The 19,809-nt window shown below is 36.4% G+C and overlaps 1 protein-coding gene and 1 long non-coding RNA gene across 14 annotated transcripts in view; one reads left to right on the plus strand and one right to left on the minus strand.

The window, feature by feature from the left end:
- Window positions 1–19,809, minus strand: part of RBMS3 (RNA binding motif single stranded interacting protein 3) — a 705,592-nt gene that overhangs the window by 463,992 nt on the left and 221,791 nt on the right. The gene's annotated exons all lie outside the window — the stretch shown is intronic.
- LOC143657486 (uncharacterized) lies at window positions 6,820–17,633 on the plus strand. Its single transcript, XR_013162863.1, has 3 exons — window positions 6,820–7,088; window positions 16,732–16,831; window positions 17,309–17,633. It is a non-coding gene; the product is annotated as an uncharacterized LOC143657486 (long non-coding RNA).

Here is a 19,809-nt window from a genome sequence, read left to right on the forward strand (position 1 = left end):
TTGGTAAATCCTGGATGATAAAGCCGCCATACTTGTTCTGGATTGCCTACCTCTAATCTTCTTATGTTTGGTGGAAAAAAATAGTCTGTTGCTATTTCTTCTTTTTTTCTTTTTTTTTTTTTCTATTACTAGCAGATGAATGCATATTTAGAAATTCATCTTTGTAGCCTGTCCCTCAGCATCTAGCCATTTTCTTCTGTCATTCCCAATAAGTTTGCCAGAATTGACTTTTTAAAACATAGCCCTGACATATTATATTTGCTACTTATAAACCTCTCTTTGGTTTCCACTGCCTTTGGAATGAGCTCTTTGGATGGACTTGTATATAAGACCCATCACAATAAGATTCTGGCCTTTATTTCAGGTCATAGCACTCACGGTTCCAATACATGCAAGTACCACAAATTTAAGCCATGCATTTCCATTGATTTCTGCCATTGCCATACTTTTCCTTCTTCCAGGTAAATATTTCTCTGCTATCTCTGCTAGATAAACTTCCACTCATTCTTCAGTGTCAAGCTCAAATATCGCCTCTTCCCTGAAACTTTCCTCTGTGCCTTTTCCACATTTAGCCACTCCATTATCTTTGTGTAAGGGTGCTTTATTTATAGTGCAATTATAGCAATTAAGAGGACCTATATTTGAACACAACTGACTGGATCCAGGCTCTATGGGCAGTGCAATCCAGGGCACAGGGCCTTAATCTTTTATTTGTGTTTATAGTGTCTGTCTCTCTTACCTTCTGAGCACTTGGGGGTAGGGAATAAATCATTTCTGCTTCTTATCCCCAGTGCCAACCACAGTATCTGTCACAAAATACATATCTGACAAATGTTGAGACGAATCGTATTAGATTGAGCAGCTATCATGTGAAAATCCCACCGACTGCTAAATTAAGTTCATTTTAATACATGCTGTATAGGTTCAATGAGAGATCTACTATCAATCCTCATCAAATTCAAAGAATTCTCAGAAAGGAAAGTTATGAAATAAAGCAACAACTACCTCCAAAGAGGCCTGAGCAGATTTTGGCTGCTTTAAGATGAAGCCAAGAATGGAATGAATGAATGTCTTTTGCTACTTAATTTCCCATACAGTTCATCAGATAAAGGAAGAATTAAAGTTTTCAGAACAGAGAATTATATCATTGATCCTCCCTCAATATCATTTTTAATTCAGAGAACCATATCTGACTCTGTAAATCACGCAATGAATCTCTTTCCTACCTACTCTTTCCATCCTAACCCTACTGTATGCTACCTAAACATAGATTAAGACCTGTTCACACGTCAGGCACTCTGCTAGGCACCGGGAATACAAGAGGGCCGAGGAGGGAAGTGAGGGCAGAGAATCTATTATAGAATATTAAAGAAAGATGAATATCATTGCATTTCCTCAAGGCATAACTGTGTCAAAGGGAGTTATTAGCGTTGGAGCTCAGGACCACATCAAGCGTTTTATTCTTCCCAGATATGGAAAAGCAAGGCAAGAAAGAGGTCGTAGAATGAAATCAGAAAAGGAAGAAAGCACATTTTCATAAGCTTTACTATATCCCAGCAATATTTCATTTTAAATGGAAGGCAACAGAAATGGGGTAAAAATATGTGATGCCTCACAAAGAGAAACTGTTCAGGGATCCTGCATAAATGCTCTCATAAAAACTCTGCCACCTTCTCCCAAAATAAATGGGGGAAAAATATAGAAGTTACTAATAGAACTGAAGAAACCCTGGCAGGGTAATTATGAGTGACAGGTCGGTCATCCGTAGGAAAAAATAAAATGTGGTAAGAAATCATGGCTTTGTCAATAACTTTGTGGTTTCGAAACTGGAAGCAATTTGTACAATGACTATTTTGACCATACGACTTCCTAATCTCAGTTCCCACAAAGTCTGGGCGGGAAGCAATTGGAATGGTTCATCTCAGCTACACAGATATCGTTCACAGAGGAAATAAAAGGATTATAAACATTGGAGTCATTTCCTTTGGTTCTCAGCTATTTGAGGGGGAAAAAAAAATCCTTTCGGTCAGTGATATCTCTAAGCTCAATTCCTGTAGCACAACTTAGAAAAATAACTAAATCGGCTCCCTGAAATACTTTCCAATCAGACAACGACAGTTTTCAACTCAAAATATTTAAGTCCCATTAAATGCTTTCCTTTGCCAGAGGGTTCTAGGAAGACTAAGACACCTTTTTAAGGTTCAGCCTGTTCTTTAATGAGTTACATAAAAATCTGCAACCGGTGTAAATGTCAAATATGAAAAGATGTGTTCAGGAGAGAGACCTGCATAATCAAATCTCTACCCACTCCTTTGGAACTGCTGCCAAGGGGTCTTGCGGAAAAGAATAGGGTCCATTTATGACCCACAGCACAAACAGCAATAGCAAGTTACCTCTCAAGTGGAATGTAAGCAGCTTGGGAATGTTACCCAAATGTGGTGAGAGTGTAAAAGCAGCACTTTCCCAATATATCCCCCAGCTAAGGACTTTTGGAATTGCTGCAAAGATTATAAAGAAAAGATGGGTTGCTGGAACATTCCTCTGCTCGTATAGAGGCAATGCTAAATGCCAACATTGGCAGCCTGGCGTGCACAATATGGTTCCCATGCCATGGAGCCTGACATATTAGATAACCTTTGTCCTAGATTGATCCACAAAGACAGGAAGTATTATAACTGTACCCACTTCTGCTTTTTGTTTAGTTTAGTTTGTTTCTGTTTTTATTTTCCCCTGAAAGGTTCCTGATGTTAATCCTCAAGTCTTTGGGTCAGTTTCTTGGTGGAACAGAAAGCATAAAGCCAGCTGGATCAAATATTGAATGGCAAATGCAAATAAATGAATTGTATTGACATCTTGATTTCAAGCCTCAAGCAGTCTTGAGACTATCTGATGTCTATATCCTAGGATTCTTGTGAACAGTCTTAAATAAAATTCAAGGAGCACTCATGCAATATTACAGTCTCTGGATTATAATTTATTGGAACTGTAATGTCCGGTGAATTTAAGATATGCTCATTGCACTCATCACATGCTGAAGTTTAAGAATAAATTACTTTTTAAAGTCCTTTTTAAATGCTCATATCCCAAAATGTTGAAATCTATGATTCATTTATTTACTAATTGGCATTATGCAAAAAATATGGCAGGGCAATCCTTCACTTGCTAAATAATTCTATCCAGTGAGAGATAAGGAAGACAACCTTTCCATGGTGTAGATTTTTCCATTTTTCTTCTCTTGCCCTTTATTTTTAGTAAAACTAAATGAATTGTTCGAAATGATAAGAAAAGGGAGGCCATTGCTAAATGTATCATAAATATCTAATGTATCTGAAACTAGACAGGGAAAAAACTATTAGTACCATAACATAAGAATTTTTATTGCATGCAGATTTAAAACAAATATTATTGGAAAGGTTCACCTATATTTTCTAATTTCTGCTCTCCAAGGAATTCTAAACCCAGGAGCACACAGCAAAATGACTCTGAATGTGAACAGAAATAAAACTTCTGTTTTTAGTTAGTGTTGTGACACACATGCTTTCATTCTTTCCTTAGACACATATGGAAATCCCATTTGTCATTATTATTATAAATGGTAAAATGATAGAGTAATATCTTGCAAATAAAGTTCAAAAGGATGCTACTTTTTATATGTGAAGGTCCTATGAGTAGGATATATTTTTATGCTAATCGATTGAAAGTTTTATCTGATTCACCTTTATAACCAACAGCAAACACTGACAAAAGAGGTGAACTAGAAATAGGTTTGAGGCTTTTTCACATGGAGTAGAGACAGTAGGCTAAAAACAGTGACTCACAGAAGCCCCAACAACTATCAGAGGAGAGTAAAAAATGCTGCTAAATATTAAAGTCACCCAAAATACCCACGCACAGACTCGTTTTATGCTATGTTCACATACAGCAAAGCATTATTGGGATCACTGTTAAATCTGAGAGTCAGAACAATTTTTAGAAACCAACTTTTGACTTTTCTGTAGTCAATTCTTCTGTCTCTTTGAAAAGTTTTTCCTTTGCCATCAACCAAAGGTATACTCAAATCTGTTCCTAAAAGGAGAGTGGTAAAACAGAATAGATCTTGACACAGTGGGAACCCAATGCCTGGTGGTTTTATACAACAATGGGAGAAATGCATGGTATCCATGAATAATTTTGCAGGGAAAACAATGCTAACACAACAGAAACATTGCCAGAAATTGTCAACAATATTATTCAGTGGCAAATTATCTAACGTAGGCAGTAAGAAATCATGGAAGAGCTAAAGCAGACAGAGAAGCCTCCTTAAAGGAAGTAGACTTTTAATTTCCCAGTAAGATAAGTTGGTTTTTAAAAAGAAGTTTGCATAAAGGGGGTATTCTGTGGAAGGGGAATGAGCTGAGTAAAAACCCAAGGGTGGCAATAAGAATGGTGCACTGGGAGAATAAATCGACAGTCCTGCTTAGATTTAAAGGTACATGTTAGAATGGAAAATATGTGTGTGGATCCACGGAAACCCTTTAAAGATATAACAAAGAATCCAGATCTGATAGGGAATGGAATAACAACTCCCTGAACAGTTTCAAGAAGGAAAGTGATGTGCAGAAAATACTGCTTAAAGGAGGCGACGTATTTGGAGAAATACCCTGAATCCAAATGTTCTTAAGAACTTGTGCTTACTACAGCTCTGTAACAAATGGCTGCAATTTTATCACAGTTTCTAACCACAATCAATACATACACGTGGTAATTTCTTGGTACCAAGTTCATGTAGTGAGAATATAAGATGTGGTTAGAACATTCATTGGTTTATTCTTCCAGATATTCCTTGGATAAACAGTTCATGTGTCAAGCATGTCCTCAGCCTAAGTGAACAAGAAATAAATAAGATAGAGTCTTTTTTTTTTTTCTGAAGAAGTGTAACAATTCTTGTTTTAGATAAGTCCGTAAGTCCCACTCTAGAGAGAGGAACACAAAAAAGAAAAATCACTGATTAATTCCAGTTTACTTAGTGCTGGCTACGTTTTGGGGAGAATACAGAGAAAGGATATCTAAGCATCAGGCTGGGCAGAAAGAAAGGGGAAGCTTTGAAGACTTGATGTCCATCAGCTGAGACTTGAAGGTCAAGGAAGAGCACAGAGAAAGAATAGGAGAGGGATGGATAAGTGACAAAGTGGTCAGGCACATCACAACCGAATTTGAATTCCAGATCTAGCTATTTCATAGTGGTGAGATCTTGAGAAAATCATTTACCTTTTTCATCCACAACATGCAGATATTATTTATACTAATCTGAAAAAAACACATAATATTATATATAAAGCTCCTAGCATAATTTCTGTACACAGTAAGTGCTCAGTAATACATTATTAATAAATGGGTATTTGTTTGTGTCTCTATCTGTGTGTGTATGTTTGTGTGTATAATATTTCAGGAAAGAAAACAGAAACCAAAGTCCCTTTGCATATGGCATGCTGAGAGTTGGGTAAGGTTGTACAAGTGATAGGAGATGAGGAGTGAGCAGGGCCATCTAGCCAATTGTGCATGCTATTCACCTGGCCTGCAACATGAGTTCTTCTTTACCCCATGATGTATGCAGGCCTCATTGTACAAAAAGAACAGTAACATGAGTATTAGAGAGTGGAGGTCAGGCCAAATATGGAAGGTCTTATATGTCATGATGAGTAGTCAAAATTTTATCCTTTTTCATATTTCATTCCAATTGATAGAGATCCAAGAATGTACACATCTAATTGAATTTTAATGAAAATACATGTCTTCAAACTTTCTCATTATTGAACAAATGAGTGCTTTCTTCCTGTTGCATTTCAGTAGTGTTAAATTATGCTGATACTCCTCCACTCATTATTGTTATTTGTCTAAGTAGCATATGACTGTAAAAAAAAAGTATATAATAGAAATTCAAAAATCATTATGCCACTACAAAATAAATCCTCACTGTTCCACAACTTCTTCAAGACTTCATCCTTTTGAATGGATTTTTACAGAATTCTGGTCAAATTACAGATGTAATTCTGTAGTTTCCTTTTTTGCCATCATTTAATGAATTAGTTGAGAAATATTTATGAGCCCTTATTATATGTCAGGACTTGGCTTTGTAGCTATGGTTAAATATGCTCCCTCCTTCAAAGAACTTAGAGTCCAAAAGAGGGAACAGACATATCAACCAATAATTGCACATCTCAAACAAAAAGCTCTTCCATTCTATTCAAACAGCATGCTCCAACCTGGTTAATAACAGTACATAGAAGGATTTTTCTGCTTTTCTTTTCCTTACATTAATATAATACTACAGGTAGTTTTCCATGATGCCTCAGACCTCTAAGAATTATCTTATTAGATGGCTATACAATGCCCCATTGTTTTCATCAGAGTTTGTCATTCCCCCATATTTGCATATTTAGGTTATTTCTGTGTTTTTAGTATATAATGCAAAGAGAACATTCATGTGTATAACTTATCCACTTTAAATAAGATTTCTTTAGGAAAAAATATATAATTGGATTTCTTTGGTCATACAATATGGAAAATTCAATGCCTTTTGGAATCTAGTCATTAAACAAACAAAATGTAATTTTTGTTTTTAAATAAAAATGATAGAAAAGACGCATATCCACTGCCCCCTCTTTCTTGGTTGGCTTCTCAGGGACTAAGTATCAATAATTTGCATATTGTCTGGGTCCGTGTTTTGTGGCTGTAAAGGAATCAAATCATTGCCAGTGTTTTTTAAATTGAGCCGCTGCTCCCTTGACCAAGGACACAGTCGACTTATTGTGATGCACATATTACTCACAGGTCTTTTTTTTTTTTGACCCTATTGGCTGGGGCAGCTCAGACTAATGTGTGACCTGGGCAAAACATCAGTCCAGTTCCTGGCTAGAGAAACAGGAGCATTTCCTCTCTAAACTTAGAGACCAAGTTTGTATTTCTGGAGTGGAGCTGAAGGTCATAGCCTCTCGGTGTTTCCACCTGTGTGCAGTGAGCTAACAAGGGCTGGAGATTCGGAACACAACCATCTACAAATTGTTTAGAGAACAAAGCCTGATGAAACCACGTGCAGTGCAGAGCTTCAGGTAATGCTTTAACTTTTGCGTTAAATCCAAATGAAAAAGCCTTCACATTCTCTTCCCATTGTTAATCCAAAAGATTTAAAAGACTCTCACAACATCAAAGCTAACTGGTCACCACAAAGGAACACAGATGCCAGCCATGCCACATAGGACGCTAATTGTTTCCAAAGTACAGGTTCCTCAATAGTTACTACTGATAACAATCTTCAGCTTGACAAGAAACAGGGCAAAACATGTCCATACCCGACTCTGAGAAAGATCTGACTTTGTTATGAATTATGAAATGACTGCCTTGTTACTATGCTAAAACCTATAAAACTTCCATCAACAAAACAGACTGCATGTAGATGATGTCATTAGAGAAGTAAAATAATTCTACCCATAGTTCCAATAAGTAGGATCTGGTTATAACTTCAGTGTTTGGAAGTAGACTCTCAGGCTTGAGACAGATGACTTTCAGGGACTAGGTACAAAAGAAATGGAGTTATAATTCAAACAGTATAAAAAGTCAGACGGAAAACATGGGCAGGGTGATTCTGGAAAGAGGATACTGGAATAAAAAGTTGTGCTGGAATATAGTGGTTGGAGAAAACCACACACACTTAAGAGTTCTTTAAAACACAGAAGCAAAGAGGGATGTCTGACTAGAGTTAGAAACTTGAGGTCTGCTGGAGACAAAAGGAAATTGTGTGGATGGGTAAGAACTTTTTGAGAAAAACCAGATTTGAGAAAGGAAAAGCGGCCCTAGCAGGAATTCGGATGTTTTAGTTTAGGACTGGTTCCTGGATAATCAAAACATTAAGCCTGTTGGCTTAACTTTATCATACCTTTAGGATTCAAATAGAAAATAGTTGTTTCTCTCTAGGCTCATCCTTCAAAAAGATAATGACTTCAAAACACTCTCTGCAACTAAGTGCAGGCTATTTAAAGAAAAAAAAAAGGAGGCTGGCTAAGTAATTGGGATAGAGTGGCCTCTTCAGAGGTCTTAGCCTTATCCCCACTGAGCAAACATGGGAGGCGAGCCAAATAGAACTTAAGATGAAAAAGAGCATTTGCTGTGAGACTCTATCACACAGGCCCATTTAGGAAGCACGTGGCTCATTCTGAGTCTCGCGGTAAGGGAAATGATCAACTACACTTTCTCTTCCTTCCACCACCCATAATTCTGTGGATGTTTTCCCAGTAAAAATTGATTAAACTGCTGCTCACTTTAAAGTTAACACAGACATAAGGCTAGACATCTGTCATTATAATGTAAGTTCAACATTTAAGTTAACAGAAATACACTCAAATTATTAAAAAGGGAAAAAGACTGCATGAAACAAAAGGGTTAAAATACGTTCAAAGCTGCCTGTGCTTTCAAGGTACAATCTCCATGTTTTTTGTATCTATATGAAGTGAAAAAGCAGACCTGAAACCCTTAATCAATACTGTGTCTATGGTGTGATGGAAGTGACTGGGTAGGAACTTCTGCATGCTTCTTTGATGCTGTCTGCCTTTATATGAACTCAAAATGTTGCGTTTGCTGGTCATTAAAAATGTCCAGTATCCGGGATTATTTACTGCTATTCTCACTCATCGAAATTATTTTGAGAGAGGAAGAGTTGACTTGTGGAGAGAATTAAGGCTTGGGGGTCAGGCAGATTGGGTTTGGATGCAGGCTACGTGGTGTTGGACAAGTTACTCAGCATTTCCAGTCCTGTTTCCTCATCAGAAATGAGAATAATGATAAGTCTTTTGGACACCTGATACACATCCAACAGTGGATAGGCTACTAAAAGTTGAAGACACACATGCATTCCGTGGCCAAGCAGGTACAAAAGAGAATGAAGAGGGCTGGCTTTAAGAAAATAAGGGGCAGTTTTGATCCCACTAGAAACATTTACAACTCAATACTTTTTTTTTTCTTTTATTAGAAAAGTTGTGGGTTTACAGAACAATCTTGGTATAAAACCTCTAAATACTTTTAAGCAGTGTTGGGACTAAATAACATTTTTCCACTAGAGAATCTGCCCTTCTGATGAACAGCAGGAATGTTCTAAGAAATTTCTAGACTCTAGTATGCTGAACAATTATTTGATGAAGTCCGAGTTGCATGGCATATTAGCATAAATATATCTTCTGCCATCAATAACCACAATTTTACATTCTTCTGAGGACTCCGCCACTCATTATCAAATCATTCCCTGGCTCCCTCCGTTAAGCATATGTTCTCTCCAGGCAAACCAACCAATGACACCATTAATGACCGCTGCCCTTGGGATTAACTTCCTTTCTTTTTTGTCTTGCTTCATTAGTCTGTTTTACTTGGTTCATTGGCTGGTTGGATGGTTGAGTGACTGGTTGGTTGGTAGGCCATAGGTCAAAGAGTTTACCTTTTATGCTAAAGGGCATTCAGATAGGACACATAAGAGAATGTTGATGAGTGTTGAGAGGCCTGACTCTTGATGGTACAAAGACTGTAGGTTTATATAAATACCATTGGTCTTCCTTCCCCAACAGATAAATTATCCCGCTATCTCCTCGGCTGTTAGTGTCTGATGTTTTCACCAGCTCATGGGCTATGCTGGCTTATTACTGTAACCATCTTACTTGGAAAGGTCTATTTGATACAAATTGTTTTTTAAGTTCACTGACAGGAAACAAAGTCAAAGGACTGGCTTTAGTCTAGCAATTTTTGAGAACATGGAGAGCAGACAGGTAGACTGAACTGGACACTGTAACAGGACACAACTGTTGGCAAATAGGATGATGCAGAGTAGAAATCTTAAAATAATGACATCACACATATACACATGTCATCAACACTTGAGCAAATTTTTGTATATGGAATATTAACTTATTTACTGCTTTACTTATATTATCTTCTCACAATAGAAAGGAACTGCAATGAAGCTGACAGCCATCCAAGGCAGAACAACTTCCCCAGGACTTCTTTGGCTTATGTAATACAACCAATGCTAGCATACAAAGGACTATTAGGTCCTTTTAAGGAATTACATTTTATTTAACAAAAATACAAACTTTTATGGGACTCAAAGACTTGTTAGGTTTCTTTATTATCAAATCATTCTCAATTTCATCACCTGCTTCTCTATGAAAAGACAGTGTGTTAGCCATAATTTCTTTGTATCTAATATGTGAATTTAGGAATTTTCTGATCTCTAAACCCTGTCACTCAAAAAAATAGTCCAGAAGGGGACTCTTCAGACACTCTTTAATCACATATGGTGACTGGAGATACATACCCCTGAAACACATGATCTTAAACATTCTATTCCAGTGGATATGAACCCTTGTAAATAGGACCTTCGGCTGAGGTTACTTCAGTTAGGGTTTGGCCCAGCTGAACCATGACGGGACTTAATGCTATTATTGAAGGCTTTATATGGAAGGTCAGAGAAAAAGAAAAAGCACAGGGAACTTTTCCATCTAGAAGCTGGAAGTCAACAAGCCCAGCAGAGAAAGAAGATATCCCCATATGCACTGTCATGATACAGAAAAGTCAAGGACAAAGGATGCCTGGCAACCAGCCCCAAAATGCCACGGTCTTCTGGGAGAAAGCACTGCTATGATGACACCTTGATTTTGGACTCCTCCCAGGCCTAAAACTGTGAGCCAATAAATTCTGTGGTTTAAGCCAACTCATTATATGGCATTTGCTTTAGCAGCCAGGAAGCTAAAACACCACAGGTTTTTTATTTGTTTTGTTTTCTACTGAGGTTGATACCCAAAATGAAGATATACAACCATTTCATAAAACTGGAAGCTTGGTATATGACTAAAAGAAAAAAAAAAGCCATGTTTTCCAAAAACAGGTAAGTTCTCAAATCTTCTGCACTCTATTTTATTTAAATCACAATTTATAATTTTAATAACTATATATATTTAAATTAATTTTATTTACACAGGCTCCATATACCCCAAATATACCCACCTTTTTTTCCTCCCTTACCCTGTCCTCTGAAAACATGTAATCTATTTTTTGTCTCTCCAAATTTGCTATTTTTAGATATATTTTTTAAATGATATCATACAATATTTGACCTTATGTATCTTCCTTGATTAACTGAGTGTAATGTTTCCAAGGTTCTTCCATACTACAGCATGTTTAAGAACTTCATTCTTCCTTATGGCTAAATAATATTCCACTGGACGTATGTACCACATTTTGTTTATCCATTCATCTCTGATGGACAGTGATATGTTTCTAGCTTTTGGCAATTATGAATAATGCTGATATAAGCACTGGCATACAAGTATCTATTTGAGACCCTATTTTCACTTTCTTTGGGTGCATAATTAGAAGTAATCATGGTTTTCATAAATAGTATTTTTTAAAATGGGACTCTGCATTTCACCTCACATAAGTCTTATTTTTGGAAAACTTCTTACTTTTCTTCTCCCATTTCTTCCATAAAAAGCTACAATTTTCACTTTAATTATGCTATTGTGGTAAAGTACCCCAAATAAATTCTGAGATGCATTAGAGTATATATCTCATGGAATTTTGACATTTTGTTTCATTCAGCACATCTCCAATGTGGTTATTTTTCATATCGCCCTTAAACCTGAAGCCTCATTGATCTTCAACAGTTGCTTCCCTAAAATTTTTTGTTTCAGCTCCTGCTTTTCCATAGTAGACCAGCCTGAAAATGTAAACAGCAGTGATATCTGCAGCATAAGCATCTTGATTCTTATTAAACAAAACCAGATCTTTGAAAGACTCACAGAGAAGGCACTCTACAGATATTTCATGAATACATGGTCTTTCAACTCAGGCCTGATGTAAGCTGAATGATCAGTAAGCTGAATTTATCTGGATGCCTAGCAATTAAAATGAACTGCCCGTTTCCTAAGAGAAATGGTAGAAATTAAATGCAAACCTTGTAATTTTCTCCTATTCTACAACACAGCTTTTAAAATGATCACATGAAAAAGAGATCTTATATTGCCAATGTTTTATGGATAAAGAGACATTTGAGCCCACTTAGGATTGCTTGCAGAAATATAAATTCATCTTTCAAATTCAATTTATACTTTTATAGTTCTTTTTAGTTTGTGGTAAGCTTTTCTCATTTATAATCAGAGTTCTTTTATCTATTAATTAAAGGAAATAAAACACAGCTATTTTAATCACAATATCATTAACCAAGAAGTCAATAAGAACAAATGACAAGCATCAGATCAAATGACTCTTAACCATGACTTAAACAAAATACAACCATCCTATGGTTTCAGACTCTAAGGAAACAGGAAATGAGTTGCTGTTTGTTTTTAACCTCTGAACTTGTAAAACAACATTACAGAGTGAGAAGCATGACTAAGGATGAACAAAAATTATATTTTTCAAAATCTATCAAACTCAATTAAAATGAATCCCAGCATGTGCCTCTATATCAGAATGTGCATTCCTCAATGACATCAGGTTTATAGGCTTTGAAGAATATTCAGAGCTATCATATAGCCAACACCAAGTACTATGAAAGAAATATCCACTAAGTATTTTGCACTCTTTGCTGGTAACAAATCCAGTCTCAATAGACAGTTGTCAATTCATAAAACACACATTCCTTGAACTACATTAAACTATCAGATATGTAGGAACTCTTGATTTTATGGCTCCTACAAAAAGAAATTCTAGTCGAAGGCTATAGAACATTTACCTGATGTATGTGCCAGACACCTTACAAACATGGTTTAACAGTTTTAATTTTGAAAATATTTTTGCTTTGTAGATATAAATAACCTCATCTGAAAAATGAGGAAATGGATATTTAGAGATGTCACATAACTTGTCCAAGGAAACTAAGAGATTGGTACAGACTTCAGCTGGAAAATCCTTGAAGGACTGGATTTTCTCATATTTGAAAGGAGATTTATTTATATGGTATGGCATGTTCATATAAATTTTAATGAGTTGAACACACATACATACATGCTGTGCTGGTTTGAAAGGATGTATGTCCCCTAGAAAAGCCATGTTTTAATCTAAATCCCATTTCATAAAGGCAGAATGATCCCTATTCAACACTGTATGTTTGAAACTGTAATCAGATCATCTCCCTGGAGATGTGATTTGATCAAGAGTGGTTGTTAAGCTGGATTAGTTGATGACATGTCTCCACCCATTTGGGTGGGTCTTTGAGAAGTTTCTGGAGTCCTATAAAAGAGGAAACATTTTAGAGAATGAAGGAGATTCAGAGAGAGCAGAGAATGCTGCAGCACCATGAAACAGAGTCTCCAAGCCAGTGACCTTTGGAGATAAAGGAAAATGCCTTCGGGAGAGCTTCATGAAACTGGAAGCCAGGCGAGAAAGCTAGCAGATGACACTGTGCTTGCCATGTGCCTGCGAAAGAAGCCCTGACTGTGTTTGCCATGTGTCTTCTCACATGAGAGAGAAACCCTGAAATTCATCGGCCTTCTTGAACCAAAGTATCTTTCCGTAGATGGATGCCTTTGATTGGACATTTCTATTGACTTGTTTTAATCGGCCATTTTCTCGGCCTTAGAACTTTAAACTAGCAACTTATTAAATTCCCCTTTTAAAAGCCATTCCGTTTCTGGTATACTGCATTCCAGCAGCTAGCAAACTAGAATACATGCATATTATATACGTGTGTTGTATTCATTATTGTATATTATTTCAGTATAATTGCCATATATAATTTCTCATGTATTTATGAAATCATCGATGAGGAAAAGTAGGCAACTTCAAACCAGTAAAAAGGATATTTGCATACCAATAGAAGAAATATTCTCAGTTAGAAATGCTTAATTCTAAAGAATCACTCTGGGAAATCGTATTTGTGTATCTTCAGCATCTTCAATATTCGTATATTTTACAATATATACTAGGCCATAACTTGCTTTCCATAGATGTGACACCCAAGGCTCTCAGAGAGAAAGATAAAGCATCTAGAACCTAAGTAACCACCCGGAACTATCCCATGTCCTCAATAACTTGATAACAGAAAATATGTCCCACCTTCATTTTGAGGACTTTCTAATCTAGATGAAGAGTACAAAATAATCATAAAAGCATGAGAGATAGGATAACATAATACCTTTGTTTCCCAGATGGTACCCAAAGGAGGTGATGTTATAAAGTATTTTAAAAACATAAAGTATTTAATAGATAAGATGTGAAGAGTCTACTGAGGACTTCTTGAGAAGATGAATTTTGGAAGGAAAATAGATACAGATTTGTAGAGATAAGGAGGATAATTTTATGTGAATTGACATGAGTCACATACTAAAAGTAGGAAATGGAAAAGACAGAAGGTAGAAAGAAAACAAAATATTTGGATAGAAGGGTTTTTATTGAGTTGGAATACTTGGGTTAGTAAAAATAACATTCAGATTGTGGGGGAAAAATATGACTACCATTTAGTGAAGCCATTTTACACTCCACAAAAATTATAAAAACTGTGTCCAGCAAAGACCTGTCATTTTTGCCTGTGAAAAGTTAGGGAGGTAGATTGCCATATTAAATGCTATCAAATATAAACTTATGCTAAAAAAATCAAAATTGCCCATTATATTCAAAATTTCCAGATTGTTTTAGTTTTGCCTAACATGTAATGTATATTAACAGTGATTATAAGCCAATGCTGAGTAACTATACAGCTATAAAACACCTGAAAGAAAATGATTGGCTGCATGACTTCAAGAATATGTTTTAGCTATGTATTTTGTTTTACATTTATTTCAAAGATTTTTCAAAGTTAACACAGTCTAATATTAATAACAGAACACTGTCAAATATATCTTATCCTGCGATTGGAAATAACAGGTTTGGAAGGATTATGATTTAGCAGACGAAATGCCTTTTCTCATAGTTGTCTAGTTGAGTTGGAGGCAACAAATGGAGGCCATTTACCTTCAAAGTGGTTGTTCTTTCTAACTCTGGTTTTAAGACCATAAAATTATCATTTTCGCAGAGGAGATCAAGGATGAAAATTCCATGTAAAAGGTAAACTTGATTCACTGACTGAGGTTATCGAAGTCCCTATACAAACTAATCTCCTCTGAAATGAAAATGAAAGGCAACCTCAATATCAGAAAGAAAGCCAACACCAAAGTTCACATATGGATTACCCGCAATTAAAAGCAAAATTAACACTGGAACAGACTAGAATAAAATTCACAGAAGAAGTGCAGGGAAATATCATACACCTATGTTCCAAAGGGAAATGCAATCGTCTAAAATGAACTGTGGTGGCTTTTGTCTTTTTTCTTTGGAAGGTGGGATGGGCAATAACCTAATTCCATTATTTGAAAATTGAATAAATGTGCTTTTCAGGTTATTTTGCTTCATGGGCTTCCTGCTTGATAGGCTGTGAGCGCACAATGGGAAGGCACCTTTTCCTCGCAAGATTCAATTTCTCAGACTCATAAATTTCACAGAACGTTTTAGTTTGGACTGTTTCAGGAAATGAAAGCTACTAGCAAGGGGGCTTTCCACGGCATTTAGTATCTGCCTTTATTTGCTTTTGTTTCCATATGGGCCAGCTCACAGCAGGTGGGCTACATGCTAGGAATAAAATGGTCCCATCTACACATAGACATTTCAGCCCCGGTGAATGTCAGTGTTGCCTGTCAGGACCGATCCACTGGTAGGAAATAAAACTGCTAAAAAAGTAAAATTGATCAATTCCAAGTTCATCCAAGTGTATGATCCCATATTTAGTCCCCTACAAATACTGTTAAAATATGTAGAACGCACGGGCGGTACGACAGTGGCTTAGTGGTAGAATTCTTGCCTGTCATGCCAGGGACCCAGGTTCAATTCCCCAAGCCTGCCCATGTCAAAAAAAAAAAAAGAAAACAAAAAAACACACATCCTCACTGAGACAGCCTACATGGGTCCTATCCCACTCCATAAAATAAGCATTCTATGCCTAATTATTTCTCTTACATAAGAAATAACAATTTAGGATTTCATTTCATAAAAGATGAATGACATCTCAGGGATGATTTCAGAACTTTTGGGTACTTGTTTTCAACTTTGATCCTTAAGCACCCAGTGAAATGTTAAGGTCAACATAAGCTTCCTTAAATACAATTCAAACAACCTATAACAACAAAGGCAGAAGGGAGTATTGCAAAGTGTTAAAAGTGAGCTGGTATCCTTGGCACACTCAAAGAACTATTATGACCTACGGCTATTAGGCATGGAAACTTTCTATGGAATATCCACTATTCATTCCTTCTGCGTTAAACACATAGTTTGTCAGAAAAAGAAAGAGAGAGAGAGAGAAAATTCAACCTGAAAAAGCAGGAAAGGGAAAAACAGAGACAAGTAAATTCATTTACAATTTATACCTTGTTTTCAATGGCTTTTTCCATTTACTTTTTTTTTTTTTTTCATTTATTTTTCCCTAATTTTTTAAATTAGCAAATGCATTGCTCCCAGGAGGCAGATACCTGGGGAAAAACCAAAACCAAAACCAAAAAAACAAAGCAGTGTAAATCTCTGTGACTTTTACAATCGCTCTTATTTAGGCCCTGTGTTTGAATATCTGAATGAATTGTGGTCTGTTTTTCATTATTTCCCATCTGGAGCTGTTGCCCGCTTTGTTCGGCAATTTCTGGTCATTTTGGTCTGATGGTGACTGTTTTGTTTTATGTTGCCCTATTATAGGGAATGAAAGCTGCCGCAGCTGACACCCAGAAAAGAACAATCTCGAAAACGAGAGGTTAAGCTGAAAGCGTTCCCTGATGACCCCTTCTGGAATAAAGGCGTGAGTGTGTTTACCCGGGCCTGACTACTGTACTTAACTTTTGGGGGTGCGGATGGGAAGCGATAAAGGAGAGAACAAAAGCCTTTCTCTCAGATATTAAGAGAGAATACGATTCCGTTGGATTAATACATCAGGGTTAATTTTGATGGATTTTTTTTTTTTTTTAATCTCTAAGGAGGTTGGTACATGCCCTTTTTCATTCCTCACTCTACCTTGCATTTAATACATTGCATTTGCAACAGCTCAGGAAAAAAAATTAATATCATATCTTTATAAACAAAAATAAATAAATCCCTGTCTTTATCATATTTGGTTTTAATTGCCTAGCCGCAGTCTGGAGGCAAAGTTGCCAATGATTCAGAACAAGTGTCTCTGAGGGGGCCAAATCCAATCTGTATTCGCTATGACAGCCTCAGTGCTCTTGGTGATGTTATCTGAAAAAGGCACTTCACACATCCTTTCTATTTCTTTCCTTAGGAAAGCCTTGGTCAAGAAGAACTCAACTTCTGTCTATAGTGAAAAGAAGCAAAGCATGATACTTATTGCTATTTTCATGTGACATTGTTTTACAAAAGCAAAGACAAATACAGTCATGTGCTAGTTAGTTTTCAACAACAACCAAACTATATACATCACTGAAATCAGCTCCATTTTTCCAAAAAGTGTGTTTGCCACTTTTCTTTTTTTTTAGTTGGGGAAGGGAGGTGGCACTGAAAGACAACTTCACAGATTTAGAGAAATGTAAAGAAAATAATAATAATAATATATTACCCATAATCCTACTACCCTAACAAAAACTTTTTTTTTTGCTTGAAATTGCGTGTTTTATACAATGGCCAACACAATGTATAGTCAACACAATACCTCATTTAATCATTAGAACAACCCTTCAAATCAGACCTTATTATTATCCCCATCTTGTAGACCAGGAATCATAGGTGTAATGGGGTTGAGTAATTTACTGCAGGTCCCACAGCCACTCGGCGGAGAGGCAACAGTACTCAAAACTGGCAGCTGTCTGGTTCCACCACAGAGATAATCATAAACAATGCTGAGTTTCAAATACTTATATGGCTCCATCTTTATTTTACACATTATTTTGAACTCTTCCATATACCTTTAACTTCATGTAATAAATGCTTGGCAGGGTTTGCCGTAATTTTTAGATCTCATGACTATCATTTTAATGGGTATGATAACAGTTGTATATACTCCCTAAGCTTGTGAATTATATCTCTAGGGCTAGAATTTGAATGTCTCCTATATTTTCCTTAGCACAGAGAATAAAAAAGTACTCTGAGATATGCATATATACATATATTTCAAATGTGTTTGAAGACAAGATTTGGAACAAATGCTCTCAGTGGATTTACTAGAATCAGCGCTATATCTCTTATTCTTCTTTTTATACTGACTTTTTGTTTTAAAGCTCCATTTAGTCTTAGTACTAATGAAGAACGAAGAACCAATTTCACAGTAACTAGCATTGGATGACCTATATTTTATAATGACAGTATTTCTATTGCAAATTGGGGGAGCATGAATTCCTGGCTTTAATTTGCATTTTTCCCATCATTACTTAACTCTCCCCTGAAGATAGGAATTCCCCTGTAGCCTTCTCAATTTTTTTTCTTCCTTTTTCTCCCACTCTCCTCCTCCTACTGGACCTGAAAGTTACTCATTGCTTCGACTGCAGCATGATTTCACCTCTACCTAAGCTCTCCAATTTCAAATCTCATGTCATCAAATTTTATAGCCAACTAACCTTTGTTTTGCTACCATCTGTGGACCCCTGGTATCATTCCCTCACAAATACTTTCTGCAGCACTCTTTCCAATATTGCGCCTGCTTCAATTCTAGTCTATTTCAGTAACACATAGATGGCCGGCCCAGTGCCCTATTCTGTCAGTTCCTTGAACTCCCTGATGATCTCATATCTTCCTCCCAATCTCAACCACTTGCTCCCAATTGCCATCATTAACAACAATAAGCAATTTCAAGAAATGTGATTACTCTCTCTACTTAATGTACTGATTTCCTACTGGTATTCATTCTAAAGGCCATTTCTTCTAACAGGAAATACTCTAAATAGGATTCAGAATATCATTAAAACAATATTTTCTCAAAAACACAAGAAGTGACTATAAGCCCTTGCCTATCTTTAGGGGGCCTCCCCCATCTTTAACGAAGATTGTAATTCAGAATCACCACTGCCAACCCTAGGCTCCAAATTCTCAAGCCAAAAAGGGTAACTGGAGGCTTTTATGTGTGCATAATGGCCACAAGGTCAGCTGGCCTGAACAAAATAATGTGAAAAGGTCTAAAAGCCTGCTCCCCTCTCCCACTCCCACGGAATCAACTTTACCTGCCTTTCTTTTAAACAATTGCTCTTGGGGTTCCAGAGTTCGCTCATTTTTGCTTTCTTTCTCCCTTTCTTTCTTTTTCCCCTCCTTCCCTCCCTCTTTCTTTTCCTCCTTCCATATTTATTGATGCTTATGTTTGATACCAGTGGTCTCCAAACTATTTTTAAATTCATATTTCTATGAATAAAAACATATTTTGGAACAGCAAACCCTGCATTTGCATAGTTATTTACATAAACCTGCATTTGCAAAATTATACTAATATATACATTATAAAAATAAACACAAAAAGGTTGATATAAAAATAGAGATAAACATTGTAATGTTTTCTTTTAGCACCCCCAATAGAACCATGCATCTCCCCAGACATATCCCACATTGGAAATAATAATTCTAGATTATATAGGCCATCTTCATGGAGGTTAAAATCTCTTTGGGAAGAGGGAAAATAAAATAAGCAATTATAAGAAATTGTAGATAGGAATCTTAGAAGTTGAGGTAAGGATAATCACAGTATGACTTGCTAGAGATAAACATGGTTGGAGATAATTTGATTATGGAAATCCTTACCACTCTTTTTCATTACATTCCTTACTTTTCAAATCCTCACAATTA

This window comes from Tamandua tetradactyla, chromosome 15 (genome assembly GCF_023851605.1).
Source record: "Tamandua tetradactyla isolate mTamTet1 chromosome 15, mTamTet1.pri, whole genome shotgun sequence".
Classification (NCBI taxonomy): Eukaryota; Metazoa; Chordata; class Mammalia; order Pilosa; family Myrmecophagidae; genus Tamandua; species Tamandua tetradactyla.